Here is a 25103-nt window from a genome sequence, read left to right as displayed (position 1 = left end):
ATCACTCCTGCGAACAGAAGACCATCTAATATCCCTCCTGTGAACAGATCACCATCTAATATCCCTCCTGTGAACAGAACCCCATCTAATATCCCTCCTGTGAACAGATCTCCATCTAATATCACTCCTGTGAACAGAACCCCATCTAATATCCCTCCTGTGAACAGATATCCATCTAATATCCCTCCTGTGAACAGAACCCCATCTAATATCCCTCCTGTGAACAGACCTCCATCTAAAATCCCTCCTGTGAACAGACCTCCATCTAAAATCCCTCCTGTGAACAGACCTCCATCTAATATCCCTCCTGTGAACAGACCTCCATCTAATATCCCTCCTGTGAACAGATCTCCATCTAAAATCCCTCCAGTGAACAGACCTCCATCTAAAATCCCTCCTGTGAACAGAACCCCATCTAAAATCCCTCCTGTGAACAGACCTCCATCTAATATCCCTCCAGTGAACAGACCTCCATCTAAAATCCCTCCTGTGAACAGAACCCCATCTAATATCCCTCCTGTGAACAGACCTCCATCTAATATCCCTCCTGTGAACAGACCTCCATCTAATATCCTTCCTGTGAAAAGACCTCCATCTAATATCCCTCCTGTGAACAGAACCCCATCTAAAATCCCTCCTGTGAACAGAACCCCATCTAATATCCCTCCTGTGAACAGACCTCCATCTCAAATCCCTCCTGTGAACAGACCTCCATCTAAAATCCCTCCTGTGAACAGACCTCCATCTAATATCCCTCCTGTGAACAGAACCCCATCCAATATCCCTCCTGTGAACAGATGCCCATCTAATATCCCTCCTGTGAACAGAACCCCATCTAATATCCCTCCTGTGAACAGATCTCCATCTAAAATCCCTCCTGTGACCAGACCTCCATCTAATATCCCTCCTGTGAACAGATCTCCATCTAATATCCCTCCTGTGAACAGAACCCCATCTAATATCCCTCCTGTGAACAGATCTCCATCTAAAATCCCTCCTGTGAACAGAACCCCATCTAATATCCCTCCTGTGAATAGACCTCCATCTAATATCCCTCCTGTGAACAGAACCCCATCTAAAATCCCTCCTGTGAACAGAACCCCATCTAATATCCCTCCTGTGAACAGACTTCCATCTAAAATCCCTCCTGTGAACAGACCCCTGTCTAATATCCCTCCTGTGAACAGAACCCCATCTAATATCCCTCCTGTGAACAGATCTCCATCTAATATCCCTTCTGTGAACAGAACCCCATCTAATATCCCTCCTGTGAACAGATCTCCATCTAAAATCCCTCCTGTGAACAGAACCCCATCGAATATCCCTCCTGTGAACAGAACCACATCCAATATCCCTCCTGCGAACGGATCTCCATCTAATATCCCTCCTGTGAACAGAACCCCATCTAATATCCCTCCTGTGAACAGATCTCCATCTAATATCCCTCCTGTGAACAGAACCCCATCTAAAATCCCTCCTGTGAACAGAAAACCATCTAATATCCCTCCTGTGAACAGACCTCCATCTAATATCCCTCCTGTGAACAGACCTCCATTTAAAATCCCTCCAGTGAACAGACCTCCATCTAAAATCCCTCCTGTGAACAGAACCCCATCTAAAATCCCTCCTGTGAACAGACCTCCATCTAATATCCCTCCAGTGAACAGACCTCCATCTAAAATCCCTCCTGTGAACAGAACCCCATCTAATATCGCTCCTGTGAACAGACCTCCATCTAATATCCCTCCTGTGAACAGAACCCCATCTAAAATCCCTCCTGTGAAAAGACCTCCATCTAATATCCCTCCTGTGAACAGACCTCCATCTCAAATCCCTCCTGTGAACAGACCTCCATCTAAAATCCCTCCTGTGAACAGACCTCCATCTAATATCCCTCCTGTGAACAGAACCCCATCTAATATCCCTCCTGTGAACAGATCTCCATCTAATATCCCTCCTGTGAACAGAACCCCATCTAATATCCCTCCTGTAAACAGATCTCCATCTAAAATCCCTCCTGTGAACAGACCTCCATCTAATATCCCTCCTGTGAACAGATCTCCATTTAATATCCCTCCTGTGAACAGAACCCCATCTAAAATCCCTCCTGTGAACAGATCTCCATCTAAAATCCCTCCTGTGAACAGAATCCCATCTAATATCCCTCCTGTGAACAGACCTCCATCTAATATCCCTCCTGTGAACAGAACCCCATCTAAAATCCCTCCTGTGAACAGAACCCCATCTAATATCCCTCCTGTGAACAGACTTCCATCTAAAATCCCTCCTGTGAACAGACCTCCGTCTAATATCCCTCCTGTGAACAGAACCCCTTCTAATATCCCTCCTGTGAGCAGATCTCCATCTAATATCCCTTCTGTGAACAGAACCCCATCTAATATCCCTCCTGTGAACAGATCTCCATCTAAAATCCCTCCTGTGAACAGAACCCCATCTAATATCCCTCCTGTGAACAGAACCACATCCAATATCCCTCATGTGAACGGATCTCCATCTAATATCCCTCCTGTGAACAGAACCCCATCATATATCCCTCCTGTGAACAGATCTCCATCTAAAATCCCTCCTGTGAACAGACCTCCATCTGATATCCCTCCTGTGAACAGACCTCCATCTAAAATCCCTCCTGTGAACAGAACCCCATCTAAAATACCTCCTGTGAACAGAAAACCATCTAATATCCCTCCTGTGAACAGACCTCCATCTAATATCCCTCCTGTGAACAGACCTCCATCTAATATCCCTCCTACGAACAGACCTCCATCTAATATCCCTCCTGTGGACAGAACCCCATCTAATATCCCTCCTGTGAACAGAACCCCATCTAATATCCCTCCTGTGAACAGACCTCCATCTAATATCCCTCCTGTGAACAGACCTCCATCTAATATCCCTCCTGTGAACAGAACTCCATCTAAAATCCCTCCTGTGAACAGACCTCCATCTAAAATCCCTCCTGTGAACAGACCTCCATCTAAAATCCCTCCTGTGAACAGAACCCCATCTAAAATCCCTCCTGTGAACAGACCTCCATCTAAAATCCCTCCTGTGAACAGACTCCCCTCTAATAACCCTCCTGTGAACAGACTCCACTCTAATAACCCTCCTGTGAACAGACTTCCATCTAATAACCCGCCTGTGAACAGACTTACATCTAAAATCCCTCCTGTGAACAGAAACCCATCTAAAACCCCTCCTGTGAACAGACCTCCATCTAAAATCCCTCCTGTGAACAGACCTCCATCTAAAATCCCTCCTGTGAACAGACTCCCCTCTAATAACCCTCCTGTGAACAGACCTCCATCTAATATCCCTTCTGTGAACAGACCGCCATCTAAAATCCCTCCTGTGGACAGAACCCCATCTAATATCCCTCCTGTGAACAGAACCCCATCTAATATCCCTCCTGTGAACAGACCTCCATCTAATATCCCTCCTGTGAACAGACCTCCATCTAATATCCCTCCTGTGAACAGAACTCCATCTAAAATCCCTCCTGTGAACAGACCTCCATCTAAAATCCCTCCTGTGAACAGACCTCCATCTAAAATCCCTCCTGTGAACAGAACCCCATCTAAAATCCCTCCTGTGAACAGACCTCCATCTAAAATCCCTCCTGTGAACAGACTCCCCTCTAATAACCCTCCTGTGAACAGACTCCACTCTAATAACCCGCCTGTGAACAGACTTACATCTAAAATCCCTCCTGTGAACAGACCTCCATCTAAAATCCCTCCTGTGAACAGACTCCCCTCTAATAACCCTCCTGTGAACAGACTTCCATCTGACAACCCTCCTGTGAACAGACTCCCCTCTAATAACCCTCCTGTGAACAGACTTCCATCTAATATCCCTCCTGTGAACAGACCTCCATCTAATATCCCTCCTGTGAACTGACTCCCCTCTAATAACCCTCCTGTGAACAGACTTCCATCTAATAACCCTCCTGTGAACAGACTTCCATCTAATATCCCTCCTGTGAACAGAAACCCATTTAATATCCCTCCTGTGAACTGACTTCCATCTAATAAACCTCCTGTGAACAGACTCCCCTCTAATATCCCTCCTGTGAACAGACCTCCATCTAATATCCCTCCTGTGAACTGACTCTCCTCTAATAACCCTCCTGTGAACAGACTTCCATCTAATATCCCTCCTGTGAACTGACTTCCATCTAAAAACCCTCGTGTGAACAGAACCCCATCTAATATCCCTCCTGTGAACAGAACCCCATCTAATATCCCTCCTGTGAACAGATCTCCATCTAGTATCCCTCCTGTGAAAAGACCTCCATCTAATATCCCTCCTGTGAACAGACCTCCATCTAAAATCCCTCCTGTGAACAGATCTCCATCTAAAATCCCTCCTGTGAACAGACCTCCAGTTAATAACCCTCCTGTGAACAGAAACCCATCTAATATCCCTCTTGTAAACAGATCTCCATCTAAAATCCTTCCAGTGAACAGACCTCCATCTAAAATCCCTCCTGTGAACAGATCTCCATCTAAAATCCCTCCTGTGAACAGACCTCCATCTAATATCCCTCCTGTGAACAGAACCCCATCTAAAATACCTGCTGTGAACAGAAAACCATCTAATATCCCTCCTGTGAACAGACCTCCATCTAATATCCCTCCTGTGAACAGAACCCCATCTAAAATCCCTCCTGTGAACAGAACACCATCTAATATCCCTCCTGTGAACAGACCTCCATCTAATATCCCTCCTGTGAACAGACCTCCATCTAAAATCCCTCCTGTGAACAGAACCCCATCTAATATCCCTCCTGTGAACAGACCTCCATCTAAAATCCCTCCTGTGAACAGACCTCCATCTAATATCCCTCATGTGAACAGACCTCCATCTAATATCCCTCCTGTGAACAGACCTCCATCTAATATCCCTCCTGTGAACAGACCTCCATCTAATATCCCTCCTGTGAACAGACCTCCATCAAATATCCCTCCTGTGAACAGACCTCCATCTAAAATCCCTCCTGTGAACAGAACCCCATCTAATATCCCTCCTGTGAACAGAACCCCATCTGATATCCCTCCCGTGAACAGACTTCCATCTAATATCCCTCCTGTGAACAGAACCCCATCCAATATCCCTCCTGTGAAAAGACATCAATCTAATATCCCTCCTGTGAACAGACCTCCATCTAATATCCCTCCTGTGAACCTAACTCCATCAAAAATCCCTCCTGTGAACAGACCTCCATCTAAAATCCCTCCTGTGAGCAGACCTCCATCTAAAATCCCTCCTGTGAACAGAACCCCATCTAAAATCCCTCCTGTGAACAGACCTCCATCTAAAATCCCTCCTGTGAACAGACTCCCCTCTAATAACCCTCCTGTGAAGAGACTCCCCTCTAATAACCCTCCTGTGAACAGACTTCCATCTAATAACCCTCCTGTGAACAGACTTCCATCTAATAACCCTCCTGTGAACAGACTCCCCTCTAATAACCCTCCTGTGAACAGACTTCCATCTAACAACCCTCCTGTGAACAGACTTCCATCTAAAATCCCTCCTGTGAACAGACTCCCCTCTAAAAACCCTCCTGTGAACAGACTCCCCTCTAATAACCCTCCTGTGAGCAGACTCCCCTCTAATAACCCTCCTGTGAACAGACTTCCATCTAATATCCCTCCTGTGAACAGACCTCCATCTAATATCCCTCTTGTGAACAGAACCCCATCTAATAACCCTCCTGTGAAAAGACCTCCATCTAAAATCCCTCCTGTGAACAGATCTCCATCTAAAATCCCTCCTGTGAACAGATCTCCATCTAATATCCCTCCTGTGAACAGAACCCCATCTAATATCCCTCCTGTGAACAGATCTCCATCTAAAATGCCTCCAGAGAACAGACCTCCATCTAAAATCCCTCCTGTGAACAGATCTCCATCTAATATCCCTCCTGTGAACAGAACCCCATCTAATATCCCTCCTGTGAACAGATCTCCATCTAAAATGCCTCCAGAGAACAGAACCCCATCTAATATCCCTCCTGTGAACAGATCTCCATCTAAAATGCCTCCAGAGAACAGACCTCCATCTAAAATCCCTCCTGTGAACAGATCTCCATCTAAAATCCCTCCTGTGAACAGATCTCCATCTAATATCCCTCCTGTGAACAGAACCCCATCTGATATCCCTCCTGTGAACAGATCTCCATCTAAAATGCCTCCAGAGAACAGACCTCCATCTAAAATCCCTCCTGTGAACAGATCTCCATCTAAAATCCCTCCTGTGAACAGATCTCCATCTAATATCCCTCCTGTGAACAGAACCCCATCTAATATCCCTCCTGTGAACAGATCTCCATCTAAAATGCCTCCAGAGAACAGACCTCCATCTAATATCCCTCCTGTGAACAGATCTCCATCTAATATCCCTCCTGTGAACAGAACCCCATCTAATATCCCTCCTGTGAAAAGACCTCCATCTAAAATCCCTCCTGTGAACAGATCTCCATCTAAAATCCCTCCTGTGAACAGATCTCCATCTAATATCCCTCCTGTGAACAGAACCCCATCTAATATCCCTCCTGTGAACAGATCTCCATCTAAAATGCCTCCAGAGAACAGACCTCCATCTAAAATCCCTCCTGTGAACTGATCTCCATCTAAAATCTCTCCTGTGAACAGACCTCCATCTAATATCCCTCCTGTGAACAGAACCCCATCTAATATCCCTCCTGTGAACAGATCTCCATCTAAAATCCCTCCTGTGAACAGATCTCCATCTAAAATCCCTCCTGTGAACAGAACCCCATCTTATATCCCTCCTGTGAACAGACCTCCATCTAATATCCCTCCTGTGAACAGACCTCCATCTAAAATCCCTCCTGTGAACAGAACCCCATCTAATATCCCTCCTGTGAACAGACCTCCATCTAAAATCCCTCCTGTGAACAGATCTCCATCTAAAATCCCTCCTGTGAACAGAACCCCATCTAATATCCCTCCTGTGAACAGACCTGCATCTAATATTACTCCTGTGAACAGACCTCCATCTAATATCCCTCCCGTGAACAGACCTCCATCTAAAATCCCTCCTGTGAACAGAACCCCATCTAATATCCCTCCTGTGAACAGACCTCCATCTAAACTCCCTCCTGTGAACAGACCTCCATCTAATGTCCCTCCTGTGAACAGATCTCCACCTAAAATGCCTCCTGTGAACAGAACCCCATCTAATATCCCTCCTGTGAACAGATCTCCATCTAAAATCCCTCCTGTGAACAGAACCCCATCTAATATCCCTCCTGTGAACAGAACCAGATCCAATATCCCTCCTGTGAACAGACCTCCATCTAAAATCCCTCCTGTGAACAGACCTCCATCTAATATCCCTCCTGTGAACAGACCTCCATCTAATATCCCTCCTGTGAACAGAACCCCATCTAAAATCCCTCCTGTCAACAGAACCCAACTAAAATCCCTCCGGTGAACAGAACCCCATCTAAAATCCCTCCTGTGAACAGAACCCCATCTAATATCCCTCCTGTGAACAGACCTCCATCTAAAATCCCTCCTGTGAACAGACCTCCATCTAAAACCCCTCCTGTGAACAGACCTCCATCTAATATCCCTCCTGTGAACAGACCTCCATCTAATATCCCTCCTGTGAACAGACCTCCATCTAATATCCCTCCTGTGAACAGACCTCCATCTAAAATCCTTTCTGTTAACAGAAACCCATCTAATATCCCTCCTGTGAACAGACCTCCATCTAAAATCCCTCCTTTGAACAGACCTCCATCTAAAATCCCTCCTGTGAACAGACCTCCATCTAATATCCCTCCTGTGAACAGATCTCCATCTAATATCCCTCCTGTGAACAGACCTCCATCTAATATCCCTCCTGTGAACAGAACCCCATCTGATATCCCTCCTGTGAACAGACTTCCATCTAATATCCCTCCTGTGAACAGAACCCCATCTAATATCCCTCCTGTGAACAGACCTCCATCTAATATCCCTCCTGTGAACAGAACCCCATCTGATATCCCTCCTGTGAACAGACTTCCATCTAATATCCCTCCTGTGAACAGAACCCCATCTAATATCCCTCCTGTGAACAGACCTCCATCTAAAATCCCTCCTGTGAACAGACCTCCATCTAAAATCCCTCCTGTGAACAGAAGCCCATCTAAAATCCCTCCTGTGAACAGACCTCCATCTAAAATCCCTCCTGTGAACAGACTCCCCTCTAATAACCCTCCTGTGAACAGACTCCCCTCTAATAACCCTCCTGTGAACAGACTCCCCTCTAATAACCCTCCTGTGAACAGACTTCCATCTAACAACCCTCCTGTGAACAGACCTCCATCTAAAATCCCTCCTGTGAACAGACTCCCCTCTAATAACCCTCCTGTGAACAGACTCCCCTCTAATAACCCTCCTGTGAACAGACTTCCATCTAACAACCCTCCTGTGAACAGACCTCCATCTAAAATCCCTCCTGTGAACAGACTCCCCTCTAATAACCCTCCTGTGAACAGACTTCCATCTAATAACCCTCCTGTGAACAGACTCCCCTCTAATAACCCTCCTGTGAACAGACTTCCATCTAAAATCCCTCCTGTGAACAGACTCCCCTCTAAAAACCCTCCTGTGAACAGACTCCCCTCTAATAACCCTCCTGTGAACAGCCTCCCCTCTAATAACCCTCCTGTGAACAGACTCCCCTCTAATAACCCTCCTGTGAACAGACTTCCATCTAATAACCCTCCTGTGAACAGACTCCCCTCTAATAACCCTCCTGTGAACAGACTTCCATCTAATATCCCTCCTGTGAACAGACTTCCATCTAATAACCCTCCTGTGAACAGACTCCCCTCTAATAACCCTCCTGTGAACAGCCTCCCCTCTAATAACCCTCCTGTGAACAGACTTCCATCTAATAACCCTCCTGTGAACAGACTCCCCTCTAATAACCCTCCTGTGAACAGACTTCCATCTAATATCCCTCCTGTGAACAGACTCCCCTCTAATAACCCTCCTGTGAACAGACTCCCCTCTAATAACCCTCCTGTGAACAGACTTCCATCTAATAACCCTCCTGTGAACAGCCTCCCCTCTAATAACCCTCCTGTGAACAGACTTCCATCTAATAACCCTCCTGTGAACAGCCTCCCCTCTAATAACCCTCCTGTGAACAGACTCCCCTCTAATAACCCTCCTGTGAACAGACTTCCATCTAATAACCCTCCTGTGAACAGCCTCCCCTCTAATAACCCTCCTGTGAACAGACTTCCATCTAATAACCCTCCTGTGAACAGACTCCCCTCTGATAACCCTCCTGTGAACAGACTTCCATCTAATAACCCTCCTGTGAACAGACTCCCCTCTGATAACCCTCCTGTGAACAGACTTCCATCTAAAATCCCTCCTGTGAACAGACTCCCCTCTAAAAACCCTCCTGTGAACAGACTCCCCTCCAATAACCCTCCTGTGAACAGACTCCCCTCTAATAACCCTCCTGTGAACAGACTTCCATCTAATAACCCTCCTGTGAACAGCCTCCCCTCTAATAACCCTCCCGTGAACAGACTTCCATCTAATATCCCTCCTGTGAACAGACCTCCATCTAATATCCCTCTTGTGAACAGAACCCCATCTAATATCCCTCCTGTGAACAGATCTCCATCTAATATCCCTCCTGTGAACAGAACCCCATCTAATATCCCTCCTGTGAAAAGACCTCCATCTAAAATCCCTCCTGTGAACAGATCTCCATCTAAAATCCCTCCTGTGAACAGATCTCCATCTAATATCCCTCCTGTGAACAGAACCCCATCTAATATCCCTCCTGTGAACAGATCTCCATCTAAAATGCCTCCAGAGAACAGACCTCCATCTAAAATCCCTCCTGTGAACAGATCTCCATCTAAAATCTCTCCTGTGAACAGACCTCCATCTAATATCCCTCCTGTGAACAGAACCCAATCTAATATCCCTCCTGTGAACAGATCTCCATCTAAAATCCCTCCTGTGAACAGATCTCCATCTAAAATCCCTCCTGTGAACAGAACCCCATCTAATATCCCTCCTGTGAACAGACCTCCATCTAATATCCCTCCTGTGAACAGACCTCCATCTAAAATCTCTCCTGTGAACAGAACCCCATCTAATATCCCTCCTGTGAACAGACCTCCATCTAAAATCCCTCCTGTGAACAGATCTCCATCTAAAATCCCTCCTGTGAACAGAACCCCATCTAATATCCCTCCTGTGAACAGACCTGCATCTAATATTACTCCTGTGAACAGACCTCCATCTAATATCCCTCCTGTGAAAAGACCTCCATCTAAAAGCCCTCCTGTGAACAGAACCCCATCTAATATCCCTCCTGTGAACAGACCTCCATCTAAACTCCCTCCTGTGAACAGACCTCCATCTAATGTCCCTCCTGTGAACAGATCTCCACCTAAAATGCCTCCTGTGAACAGAACCCCATCTAATATCCCTCCTGTGAACAGACCTCCATCTAAAATGCCTCCTGTGAACAGACCTCCATCTAATATCCCTCCTGTGAACAGATCTCCATCTAAAATCCCTCCTGTGAACAGACCCCCATCTAATATCCCTCCTGTGAACAGAACCAGATCCAATATCCCTCCTGTGAACAGACCTCCATCTAAAATCCCTCCTGTGAACAGACCTCCATCTAATATCCCTCCTGTGAACAGACCTCCATCTAATATCCCTCCTGTGAACAGAACCCCATCTAAAATCCCTCCTGTGAACAGAACCCAACTAAAATCCCTCCGGTGAACAGAACCCCATCTAAAATCCCGCCTGTGAACAGAACCCCATCTAATATCCCTCCTGTGAACAGACCTCCATCTAAAATCCCTCCTGTGAACAGACCTCCATCTAAAATCCCTCCTGTGAACAGACCTCCATCTAATATCCCTCCTGTGAACAGACCTCCATCTAATATCCCTCCTGTGAACAGACCTCCATCTAATATCCCTCCTGTGAACAGACCTCCATCTAAAATGCCCCCTCTTAACAGAAACCCATCTAATATCCCTCCTGTGAACAGACCTCCATCTAAAATCCCTCCTTTGAACAGACCTCCATCTAAAATCCCTCCTGTGAACAGACCTCCATCTAATATCCCTCCTGTGAACAGATCTCCATCTAATATCCCTCCTGTGAACAGACCTCCATCTAATATCCCTCCTGTGAACAGACCTCCATCTAAAATCCCTCCTGTGAACAGACTTCCATCTAATATCCCTCCTGTGAACAGAACCCCATCTAATATCCCTCCTGTGAACAGACCTGCATCTAATATTGCTCCTGTGAACAGACCTCCATCTAATATCCCTCCTGTGAACAGACCTCCATCTAAAATCCCTCCTGTGAACAGAACCCCATCTAATATCCCTCCTGTGAACAGACCTCCATCTAAACTCCCTCCTGTGAACAGACCTCCATCTAATATCCCTCCTGTGAACAGATCTCCATCTAAAATCCCTCCTGTGAACAGAACCCCATCTAATATCCCTCCTGTGAACAGACCTCCATCTAAAATCCCTCCTGTGAACAGACCTCCATCTAATATCCCTCGTGTGAACAGACCTCCATCTAATATCCCTCCTGTGAACAGAACCCGATCTAATATCCCTCCTGTGAACAGACCTCCATCTAACATCCCTCCTGTGAACAGACCTCCATCTAATATCCCTCCTGTGAACATATCTCCATCTAAAATCCCTCCTGTGAACAGAACCCCATCTAATATCCCTCCTGTGAACAGAACCAGATCTAATATCCCTCCTGTGAACAGACCTCCATCTAAAATCCCTCCTGTGAACAGACCTCCATCTAATATCCCTCCTGTGAACAGACCTCCATCTAATATCCCTCCTGTGAACAGAACCCCATCTAAAATCCCTCCTGTGAACAGAACCCAACTAAAATCCCTCCGGTGAACAGAACCCCATCTAAAATCCCGCCTGTGAACAGAACCCCATCTAATATCCCTCCTGTGAACAGACCTCCATCTAAAATCCCTCCTGTGAACAGACCTCCATCTAAAATCCCTCCTGTGAACAGACCTCCATCTAATATCCCTCCTGTGAACAGACCTCCATCTAATATCCCTCCTGTGAACAGACCTCCATCTAATATCCCTCCTGTGAACAGACCTCCATCTAAAATGCCCCCTCTTAACAGAAACCCATCTAATATCCCTCCTGTGAACAGACCTCCATCTAAAATCCCTCCTTTGAACAGACCTCCATCTAAAATCCCTCCTGTGAACAGACCTCCATCTAATATCCCTCCTGTGAACAGATCTCCATCTAATATCCCTCCTGTGAACAGATCTCCATCTAATATCCCTCCTGTGAACAGACCTCCATCTAAAATCCCTCCTGTGAACAGACTTCCATCTAATATCCCTCCTGTGAACAGAACCCCATCTAATATCCCTCCTGTGAACAGACCTGCATCTAATATTGCTCCTGTGAACAGACCTCCATCTAATATCCCTCCTGTGAACAGACCTCCATCTAAAATCCCTCCTGTGAAAAGAACCCCATCTAATATCCCTCCTGTGAACAGACCTCCATCTAAACTCCCTCCTGTGAACAGACCTCCATCTAATATCCCTCCTGTGAACAGATCTCCATCTAAAATCCCTCCTGTGAACAGAACCCCATCTAATATCCCTCCTGTGAACAGACCTCCATCTAAAATCCCTCCTGTGAACAGACCTCCATCTAATATCCCTCGTGTGAACAGACCTCCATCTAATATCCCTCCTGTGAACAGAACCCGATCTAATATCCCTCCTGTGAACAGACCTCCATCTAACATCCCTCCTGTGAACAGACCTCCATCTAATATCCCTCCTGTGAACATATCTCCATCTAAAATCCCTCCTGTGAACAGAACCCCATCTAATATCCCTCCTGTGAACAGAACCAGATCTAATATCCCTCCTGTGAACAGACCTCCATCTAAAATCCCTCCTGTGAACAGACCTCCATCTAATATCCCTCCTGTGAACAGACCTCCATCTAATATCCCTCCTGTGAACAGAACCCCATCTAAAATCCCTCCTGTGAACAGAACCCAACTAAAATCCCTCCGGTGAACAGAACCACATCTAAAATCCCTCCTGTGAACAGAACCCCATCTAATATCCCTCCTGTGAACAGACCTCCATCTAAAATCCCTCCTGTGAACAGACCTCCATCTAAAACCCCTCCTGTGAACAGACCTCCATCTAATATCCCTCCTGTGAACAGACCTCCATCTAATATCCCTCCTGTGAACAGACCTCCATCTAATATCCCTCCTGTGAACAGACCTCCATCTAAAATCCCTCCTGTTAACAGAAACCCATCTAATATCCCTCCTGTGAACAGACCTCCATCTAAAATCTCTCCTGTGAACAGACCTCCATCTAAAATCCCTCCTGTGAACAGACCTCCATCTAATATCCCTCCTGTGAACAGATCTCCATCTAATATCCCTCCTGTGAACAGACCTCCATCTAATATCCCTCCTGTGAACAGAACCCCATCTAATATCCCTCCTGTGAACAGACCTCCATCTAAAATCCCTCCTGTGAACAGACCTCCATCTAATATCCCTCCTGTGAACAGAACCCGATCTAATATCCCTCCTGTGAACAGAACTCCATCTAATATGCCCCCTGTGAACAGACCTCCATCTAATATCCCTCCTGTGAACAGACCTCCATCGAATATCCCTCCTGTGAACAGAACCCCATCTAAAATCCCTCCTGTGAACAGAACCCCATCTAAAATCCCTCCTGTGAACAGAACCCCATCTAAAATCCCTCCTGTGAACAGAACCCCATCTATTATCCCTCCTGTGAACAGACCTCCATCTGAAATCCCTCCTGTGAACAGACCTCCATCGAAAACCCCTCCTGTGTACAGACATCCATCTAATATCCCTCCTGTGAATAGACCTCCATCTAATATCCCTCCTGTGAACAGAACCCCATCTAATATCCCTCCTGTGAACAGAAACCCATCTAAAATCTCTCCTGTGAACAGAAACCCATTTAAAATCCCTCCTGTGAACAGAACCCCATCTAATATCCCTCCTGTGAACAGAACCCAATCTAATATCCCTCCTGTGAACAGAACCCCATCTAATATCCCTCCTGTGAACAGACCTCCATCTAATATCCCTCCGGTGAACAGATCTCCATCTAATATCCCTCCTGTGAACCGAAACCCATCTGATATCCCTCCTGTGAACAGACCTCCATCTAATCTCCCTCCTGTGAACAGACCTCCATCTAAAATCCCTCCTGTAAACAGACCTCCATCTAAAATCCCTCCTGTGAACAGAACCCCATCTAATATCCCTCCTGTGAACAGACCTCCATCTAATACCAATCCTGTGAACAGACCTCCATCTAGTATCCCTCCTGTGAACAGAAACCCATCTAATATCCCTCCTGTGAACAGAAACCCATCAAAAATCCCTCCTGTGAACAGAACCCCATCTAATATCCCTCCTGTGAACAGAACCCCATCTAATATCCCTCCTGTGAACAGAACCCCATCTAATATCCCTCCTGTGAACAGACCTCCATCTAATATCCCTCCTGTGAACAGATCTCCATCTAATATCCCTCCTGTGAACAGAAACCCATCTAATATCCCTCCTGTGAACAGACCTCCATCTAAAATCCCTCCTGTAAACAGACCTCCATCTAAAATCCCTCCTGTGAACAGAACCCCATCTAATATCCCTCCTGTGAACAGACCTCCATCTAATGTCCCTCCTGTGAACAGATCTCGATCTAACATCCCTCCTGTGAACAGAAACCCATCTAATATCCCTCCTGTGAACAGACGTCCATCTAATATCCCTCCTGTGAACAGACCTCCATCTAAAATCCCTCCTGTGAACAGACCTCCATCTAAAATCCCTCCTGTGAACAGAACCCCATCTAATATCCCTCCTGTGAACAGACATCCATCTAAAATCCCTCCTGTGAACAGACCTCCATCTGATATCCCTCCTGTGAACAGACCTCCATCTAATATCCCTGCTGTGAACAGAACCCCATCTAATATACCTCCTGTGAACAGACCTCCATCTAGTATCCCTCCTGTGAAAAGACCTCCATCTAAAACCCCGCCTGTGAACAGACCTCCATCTAATATAGCTCCTGTGAACAGACCTCCATCTAATATCCCTCCTGTGAACTGACCTCCATCTAAAATCCCTCCTGTGAACAGAACTCCATCTAATATACCTCCTGTGACCAGACCTCCGTCTAAAATCCCTCCTGTGAACAGACCTCCATCTAAAACCCCGCCTGTGAACAGACCTCCATCTAATATCCCTCCTGTGATCAGACCTCCATCTAAAATCCCTTCTGTGAACAGAAACCCATCTAAAATCCCTCCTGTGAACAGAAACCCATCTAATATCCCTCCTGTGAACAGAAACCCATCTAATATCCCTCCTGTGAACAGACCTCCATCTAATATCCCTCCTGTGAACAGAACCCCATCTAATATCCCTCCTGTGAACAGACCTCCATCTAGTATCCCTCCTGTGAACAGACCTCCATCTAAAACCCCGCCTGTGAACAGACCTCCATCTAATATCGCTCCTGTGAACAGACCTCCATCTAATATCCCTCCTGTGAACTGACCTTCATCTAAAATCCCTCCTGTGAACAGAACTCCATCTAATATACCTCCTGTGACCAGACCTCCGTCTAAAATCCCTCCTGTGAACAGACCTCCATCTAAAACCCCGCCTGTGAACAGACCTCCATCTAATATCCCTCCTGTGAACAGACGTCCATCTAAAATCCCTTCTGTGAACAGAAACCCATCTAAAATCCCTCCTGTGAACAGACCTCCATCTAATATCCCTCCTGTGAACAGACCTCCATCTAATATCCCTCCTGTGAACAGACCTCCATCTAAAATCCCTCCTGTGAACAGACCTCCATCTAAAATCCCTCCTGTGAACAGACCTCCTTCTAATATCCCTCCTGTGAACAGACCTCCATCTAATATCCCTCCTGTGAACAGACCTCCATCTAAAATCCCTCCTGTGAACAGACCTCCATCTAATATCCCTCCTGTGAACAGACCTCCATCTAATATCCCTCCTGTGAACAGACCTCCATCTAATATCCCTCCTGTGAACAGACCTCCATCTAAAATCCCTCCTGTGAACAGACCTCCATCTAATATCCGTCCTGTGAACAGACCTCCATCAAATATCCCTCCTGTGAACAGAACCCCATCTAATATCCCTCCTGTGAACAGAAACCCATCGAATATCCCTCCTGTGAACAGACTTCCATCTGATATCCCTCCTGTGAACAGAAAACCATCTAATATCCCTCCTGTGAACAGACCTCCATGTAATAACCCTCCTGTGAACAGACTTCCATCTAATATCCCTCCTGTGAACAGAAACCCATCTAATAACCCTCCTGTGAACAGACTTCCATGTAATAACCCTCCTGTGAACAGACTTCCATCTAAAATCGCTCCTGTGAACAGACCTCCATCTAAAATCGCTCCTGTGAACAGACCTCCATCTAAAATCCCTCCTGTGAACAGACCTGCATCCAATATCCCTCCTGTGAACAGACCTCCATCTAATATCCCTCCTGTGAACAGAACCCCATCTAATATCCCTCCTTTGAACAGACTTCCATCTAATATCACTCCTGTGAACAGAACCCCTTCTAATATCCCTCCTTTGAACAGACTTCCATCTAATATCACTCCTGTGAACAGACCTCCATCTAAAATCCCTCCTGTGCACAGACCTCCATCTAATATCCCTCCTGTGAACAGACCTCCATCTAATATCCCTCCTGTGAACAGACCTCCATCTAATATCCCTCCTGTGAACAGAACCCCATCTAATATTCATCCTGTGAACAGACCTCCATCTAATATCCCTCCTGTGAACAGAAACCCATCGAAAATCCCTCCTGTGAACAGAAACCCATCTAAAATCCCTCCTGTGAACAGAACCCAATCTAATATCCCTCCTGTGAACAGACCTCCATCTAATATCCCTCCTGTGAACAGAACCCCATCTAATATTCATCCTGTGAACAGACCTCCATCTAATATCCCTCCTGTGAACAGAAACCCATCGAAAATCCCTCCTGTGAACAGAAACCCATCTAAAATCCCTCCTGTGAACAGAACCCCATCTAATATCCCTCCTGTGAACAGAACCCCATCTAATATCCCTCCTGTGAACAGAGCCCCATCTCATATCCCTCCTGTGAACAGACCTCCATCTAATATCCCTCCTGTGAACAGACCTCCATCTAAAACCCCGCCTGTGAACAGACCTCCATCTAATATCCCTCCTGTGAACAGACCTCCATCTAAAATCCCTTCTGTGAACAGACCTCCATCTAAAATCCCTCCTGTGAACAGAACCCCATCTAATATCCCTCCTGTGAACAGACCTCCATCTAATATCCCTCCTGTGAACTGACCTCCATCTAAAATCCCTCCTGTGAACAGACTTCCATCTAATATCCCTCCTGTGACCAGACCTCCATCTAAAATCCCTCCTGTGAAGAGAACCCCCTCTAATAACCCTCCTGTGAACAGACCTCCATGTAATAACCCTCCTGTGAACAGACTTCCATCTAATATCCCTCCTGTGAATAGACGTCCATCTAATATCCCTCCTGTAAACAGACTTCCATCTAATATCCCTCCTGTGAACAGACTCCCCTCTAATATCCCTCCTGTGAACAGACTCCCCTCTAATATCCCTCCTGTGAACAGACGTCCATCTAAAATCCCTCCTGTGAACAGACTTCCATCTGATATCCCTCCTGTGAACAGACCTCCATCAAATATCCCTCCTGTGAACAGACTTCCATCTGATATCCCTCCTGTGAACAGACCTCCATCAAATATCCCTCCTGTGAACAGACGTCCATCTAATATCCCTCCTGTGAACAGACTTCCATCTAATATCCCTCCTGTGAGCAGACTTCCATCTGATATCCCTCCTGTGAACAGACCTCCATCTAATATCCGTCCTGTGAACAGACTTCCATCTAATAACCCTCCTGTGAACAGACTTCCATCTAATATCCCTCCTGTGAATAGACGTCCATCTAATATCCCTCCTGTAAACAGACTTCCATCTAATATCCCTCCTGTGAACAGACTCCCCTCTAATATCCCTCCTGTGAACAGACTCCCCTCTAATATCCCTCCTGTGAACAGACCTCCATCTAAAATCCCTCCTGTGAACAGACCTCCATCTAATATCCGTCCTGTGAACAGACTTCCATCTGATATCCCTCCTGTGAACAGAAAACCATCTAATATCCCTCCTGTGAACAGACTTCCATGTAATAACCCTCCTGTGAACAGACTTCCATCTAAAATCGCTCCTGTGAACAGACCTGCATCCAATATCCCTCCTGTGAACAGACCTCCATCTAAAATCCCTCCTGTGAACAGACCTGCATCCAATATCCCTCCTGTGAACAGACCTCCATCTAATATCCCTCCTGTGAACAGAACCCCATCTAATATCCCTCCTTTGAACAGACTTCCATCTAATATCACTCCTGTGAACAGAAACCCATCTAATATCCCTCCTGTGAACAGACTTCCATGTAATAACCCTCCTGTGAACAGACTTCCATCTAAAATCGCTCCTGTGAACAGACCTCCATCTAATATCCCTCCTGTGAACAGACCTCCATCTAATATCCCTCCTGTGAACAGACCTCCATCTAATATCCCTCCTGTGAACAGAACCCCATCTAATATTCATCCTGTGAACAGACCTCCATCTAATATCCCTCCTGTGAACAGAAACCCATCGAAAATCCCTCCTGTGAACAGAAACCCATCTAAAATCCCTCCTGTGAACAGAACCCCATCTAATATCCCTCCTGTGAACAGAACCCCATCTAATATCCCTCCTGTGAACAGAGCCCCATCTCATATCCCTCCTGTGAACATAACCCCATCTAAAATCCCTCCTGTGAACAGAACCCCATCTAATATCCCTCCTGTGAACAGACCTCCATCTAATATCCCTCCTGTGAACAGACCTCCATCTAAAACCCCGCCTGTGAACAGACCTCCATCTAATATCCCTCCTGTGAACAGACCTCCATCTAAAATCCCTTCTGTGAACAGACCTCCATCTAAAATCCCTCCTGTGAACAGAACCCCATCTAATATCCCTCCTGTGAACAGACCTCCATCTAATATCCCTCCTGTGAACTGACCTCCATCTAAAATCCCTCCTGTGAACAGACTTCCATCTAATATCCCTCCTGTGACCAGACCTCCATCTAAAATCCCTCCTGTGAAGAGAACCCCCTCTAATAACCCTCCTGTGAACAGACCTCCATCTAATAACCCTCCTGTGAACAGAACCCCATCTAATATCCCTCCTTTGAACAGACTTCCATCTAATATCACTCCTGTGAACAGAAACCCATCTAATAACCCTCCTGTGAACAGACTTCCATCTAAAATCGCTCCTGTGAACAGACCTCCATCTAAAATCCCTCCTGTGAACAGACCTCCATCTAATATCCCTCCTGTGAACAGACCTCCATCTAATATCCCTCCTGTGAACAGACCTCCATCTAATATCCCTCCTGTGAACAGAACCCCATCTAATATTCATCCTGTGAACAGACTTCCATCTAATATCCCTCCTGTGAACAGAAACCCATCGAAAATCCCTCCTGTGAACAGAAACCCATCTAAAATCCCTCCTGTGAACAGAACCCCATCTAATATCCCTCCTGTGAACAGACCTCCATCTAGTATCCCTCCTGTGAACAGAAACCCATCTAATATCCCTCCTGTGAACAGAAACCCATCTAAAATCCCTCCTGTGAACTGAACCCCATCTAATATCCCTCCTGCGAACAGAACCCCATCTAATATCCCTCCTGTGAACAGAGCCCCATCTAATATCCCTCCTGTGAACAGACCTCCATCTAATATCCCTCCTGTGAACAGATCTCCATCTAATATCCGTCCTGTGAACAGAAACCCATCTAATATCCCTCCTGTGGACAGACCTCCATCCAATATCCCTCCTGTGAACAGACCTCCATCTAATATCCCTCCTGTGAACAGACCTCCATCTAAAATCCCTTCTGTGAACAGAAACCCATCTAAAATCCCTCCTGTGAACAGAAACCCATCTAATATCCCTCCTGTGAACAGAAACCCATCTAATATCCCTCCTGTGAAAAGACCTCCATCTAATATCCCTCCTGTGAACAGAACCCCATCTAATATCCCTCCTGTGAACAGACCTCCATCTAGTATCCCTCCTGTGAACAGACCTCCATCTAAAACACCGCCTGTGAACAGACCTCCATCTAATATCGCTCCTGTGAACAGACCTCCATCTAATATCCCTCCTGTGAACTGACCTCCATCTAAAATCCCTCCTGTGAACAGAACTCCATCTAATATACCTCCTGTGACCAGACCTCCGTCTAAAATCCCTCCTGTGAACAGACCTCCATCTAAAACCCCGCCTGTGAACAGACCTCCATCTAATATCCCTCCTGTGAACAGACCTCCATCTAAAATCCCTTCTGTGAACAGAAACCCATCTAAAATCCCTCCTGTGAACAGAAACCCATCTAATATCCCTCCTGTGAACAGAAACCCATCTAATATCCCTCCTGTGAACAGACCTCCATCTAATATCCCTCCTGTGAACAGAACCCCATCTAATGTCCCTCCTGTGAACAGAAACCCATCTAATATCCTTCCTGTGAACAGACCTCCATCTAATATCCCTCCTGTGAACAGACTTCCATCTAATATCCCTCCTGTGAACAGACCTCCATGTAATATCCCTCCTGTGAACAGACCTCCATCTAATATCCCTCCTGTGAACAGACCTCCATCTAATATCCCTCCTGTGAACAGACCTCCATCTAAAATCCCTCCTGTGAACAGACCTCCATCTAAAATCCCTCCTGTGAACAGACCTCCTTCTAATATCCCTCCTGTGAACAGACCTCCATCTAATATCCCTCCTGTGAACAGACCTCCATCTAAAATCCCTCCTGTGAACAGACCTCCATCTAATATCCCTCCTGTGAACAGACCTCCATCTAATATCCCTCCTGTGAACAGACCTCCATCTAATATCCCTCCTGTGAACAGACCTCCATCTAAAATCCCTCCTGTGAACAGACCTCCATCTAATATCCGTCCTGTGAACAGACCTCCATCAAATATCCCTCCTGTGAACATAACCCCATCTAATATCCCTCCTGTGAACAGAAACCCATCGAATATCCCTCCTGTGAACAGACTTCCATCTGATATCCCTCCTGTGAACAGAAAACCATCTAATATCCCTCCTGTGAACAGACCTCCATGTAATAACCCTCCTGTGAACAGACTTCCTTCTAATATCCCTCCTGTGATCAGAAACCCATCTAATAACCCTCCTGTGAACAGAAAACCATCTAATATCCCTCCTGTGAACAGACTTCCATGTAATAACCCTCCTGTGAACAGACTTCCATCTAAAATCGCTCCTGTGAACAGACCTCCACCTAAAATCCCTCCTGTGCACAGACCTCCATCTAATATCCCTCCTGTGAACAGACCTCCATCTAATATCCCTCCTGTGAACAGACCTCCATCAAATATCCCTCCTGTGAACAGAACCCCATCTAATATCCCTCCTGTGAACAGAAACCCATCGAAAATCCCTCCTGTGAACAGAAACCCATCTAAAATCCCTCCTGTGAACAGAACTGCATCTAATATCCCTCCTGTGAACAGAACCCCATCTCATATCCCTCCTGTGAACATAACCCCATCTAAAATCCCTCCTGTGAACAGAACCCCATCTAATATCCCTCCTGTGAACAGACCTCCATCTAATATCCCTCCTGTGAACAGACCTCCATTTAAAACCCCGCCTGTGAACAGACCTCCATCTAATATCCCTCCTGTGAACAGACCTCCATCTAAAATTCCTTCTGTGAACAGACCTCCATCTAAAATCCCTCCTGTGAACAGAACCCCATCTAATAACCCTCCTGTGAACAGACCTCCATCTAATATCCCTCCTGTGAACTGACCTCCATCTAAAATCCCTCCTGTGAACAGACTTCCATCTAATATCCCTCCTGTGACCAGACCTCCATCTAAAATCCCTCCTGTGAAGAGAACCCCCTCTAATAACCCTCCTGTGAACAGACCTCCATCTAATAACCCTCCTGTGAACAGAACCCCATCTAATATCCCTCCTGTGAACAGACTTCCATCTAATATCCCTCCTGTGAATAGACGTCCATCTAATATCCCTCCTGTAAACAGACTTCCATCTAATATCCCTCCTGTGAACAGACTCCCCTCTAATATCCCTCCTGTGAACAGACGTCCATCTAATATCCCTCCTGTGAACAGACGTCCATCTAATATCCCTCCTGTGAACAGACTTCCATCTAATATCCCTCCTGTGAACAGACCTCCATCAAATAACCCTCCTGTGAACAGACGTCCATCTAATATCCCTCCTGTGAACAGACTTCCATCTAATATCCCTCCTGTGAACAGACCTCCATCCAAAATCCCTCCTGTGAACAGACCTCCATCTAATATCCGTCCTGTGAACAGACCTCCATCTAAAATCCCTCCTGTGAACAGACCACCATCTAATATCCGTCCTGTGAACAGACCTCCATCTAAAATCCCTCCTGTGAACAGACCTCCATCTAATATCCCTCCTGTGAACAGACGTCCATCTAATATCCCTCCTGTGAACAGACTTCCATCTAATATCCCTCCTGTGAACAGACCTCCATCAAATATCCCTCCTGTGAACAGAACCCCATCTAATATCCCTCCTGTGAACAGAAACCCATCGAATATCCCTCCTGTGAACAGACTTCCATCTGATATCCCTCCTGTGAACAGAAAACCATCTAATATCCCTCCTGTGAACAGACCTCCATGTAATAACCCTCCTGTGAACAGACTTCCATCTAATATCCCTCCTGTGAACAGAAACCCATCTAATAACCCTCCTGTGAACAGACTTCCATGTAATAACCCTCCTGTGAACAGAGTTCCATCTAAAATCGCTCCTGTGAACAGACCTCCATCTAAAATCCCTCCTGTGAACAGACCTCCATCAAATATCCCTCCTGTGAACAGACCTCCATCTAATATCCCTCCTGTGAACAGAACCCCATCTAATATCCCTCCTTTGAACAGACTTCCATCTAATATCACTCCTGTGAACAGAAACCCATCTAATATCCCTCCTGTGAACAGACTTCCATCTAAAATCGCTCCTGTGAACAGACCTCCATCTAAAATCCCTCCTGTGAACAGACCTCCATCTAATATCCCTCCTGTGAACAGACCTCCATCTAATATCCCTCCTGTGAACAGACCTCCATCTAATATCCCTCCTGTGAACAGAACCCCATCTAATATTCATCCTGTGAACAGACCTCCATCTAATATCCCTCTTGCGAACAGAAACCCATCGAAAATCCCTCCTGTGAACAGAAACCCATTTAAAATCCCTCCTGTGAACAGAACCCCATCTAATATCCCTCCTGTGAACAGACCTCCATCTAGTATCCCTCCTGTGAACAGAAACCCATCTAATATCCCTCCTGTGAACAGAAACCCATCTAAAATCCCTCCTGTGAACAGAACCCCATCTAATATCCCTCCTGTGAACAGAACCCCATCTAATATCCCTCCTTTGAACAGAACCCCATCTAATATCCCTCCTGTGAACAGACCTCCATCTAATATCCCTCCTGTGAACAGATCTCCATCTAATATCACTCCTGTGAACAGAAACCCATCTAATATCCCTCCTGTGGACAGACCTCCATCCAATATCCCTCCTGTGAACAGACCTCCATCTAAAATCCCTCCTGTAAACAGACCTCCATCTAAAATCCCTCCTGTGAACAGAACCCCATCTAATATCCCTCCTGTGAACAGACCTCCATCTAATATCCCTCCTGTGAACAGATCTCGATCTAATATCCCTCCTGTGAACAGAAACCCATCTAATATCCCTCCTGTGAACAGACCTCCATCTAATATCCCTCCTGTGAACAGACCTCCATCTAAAATCCCTCCTGTGAACAGACCTCCATCTAAAATCCCTCCTGTGAACAGAACCCCATCTAATATCCCTCCTGTGAACAGACCTCCATCTAAAATCCCTCCTGTGAACAGACCTCCATCTGATATCCCTCCTGTGAACAGACCTCCATCTAGTATCCCTCCTGTGAACAGACCTCCATCTAAAACCCCGCCTGTGAACAGACCTCCATCTAAAACCCCGCCTGTGAACAGACCTCCATCTAATATAGCTCCTGTGAACAGACCTCCATCTAATATCCCTCCTGTGAACTGACCTCCATCTCAAATCCCTCCTGTGAACAGAACTCCATCTAATATCCCTCCTGTGACCAGACCTCCGTCTAAAATCCCTCCTGTGAACAGACCTCCATCTAAAACCCCGCCTGTGAACAGACCTCCATCTAATATCCCTCCTGTGAACAGACCTCCATCTAAAATCCCTTCTGTGAACAGAAAGCCATCTAAAATCCCTCCTGTGAACAGAAACCCATCTAATATCCCTCCTGTGAACAGAAACCCATCTAATATCCCTCCTGTGAACAGACCTCCATCTAATATCCCTCCTGTGAACAGAACCCCATCTAATATCCCTCCTGTGAACAGACCTCCATCTAGTATCCCTCCTGTGAACAGACCTCCATCTAAAACCCCGCCTTTGAACAGACCTCCATCTAATATCGCTCCTGTGAACAGACCTCCATCTAATAACCCTCCTGTGAACTGACCTCCATCTAAAATCCCTCCTGTGAACAGAACTCCATCTAATATACCTCCTGTGACCAGACCTCCGTCTAAAATCCCTGCTGTGAACAGACCTCCATCTAAAACCCCGCCTGTGAACAGACCTCCGTCTAATATCCCTCCTGTGAACAGACCTCCATCTAAAATCCCTTCTGTGAACAGAAACCCATCT

Source organism: Heterodontus francisci, chromosome X (assembly GCF_036365525.1).
Source record: "Heterodontus francisci isolate sHetFra1 chromosome X, sHetFra1.hap1, whole genome shotgun sequence".
Classification (NCBI taxonomy): domain Eukaryota; kingdom Metazoa; phylum Chordata; class Chondrichthyes; order Heterodontiformes; family Heterodontidae; genus Heterodontus; species Heterodontus francisci.
This window is presented reverse-complemented; position numbering follows the sequence as displayed.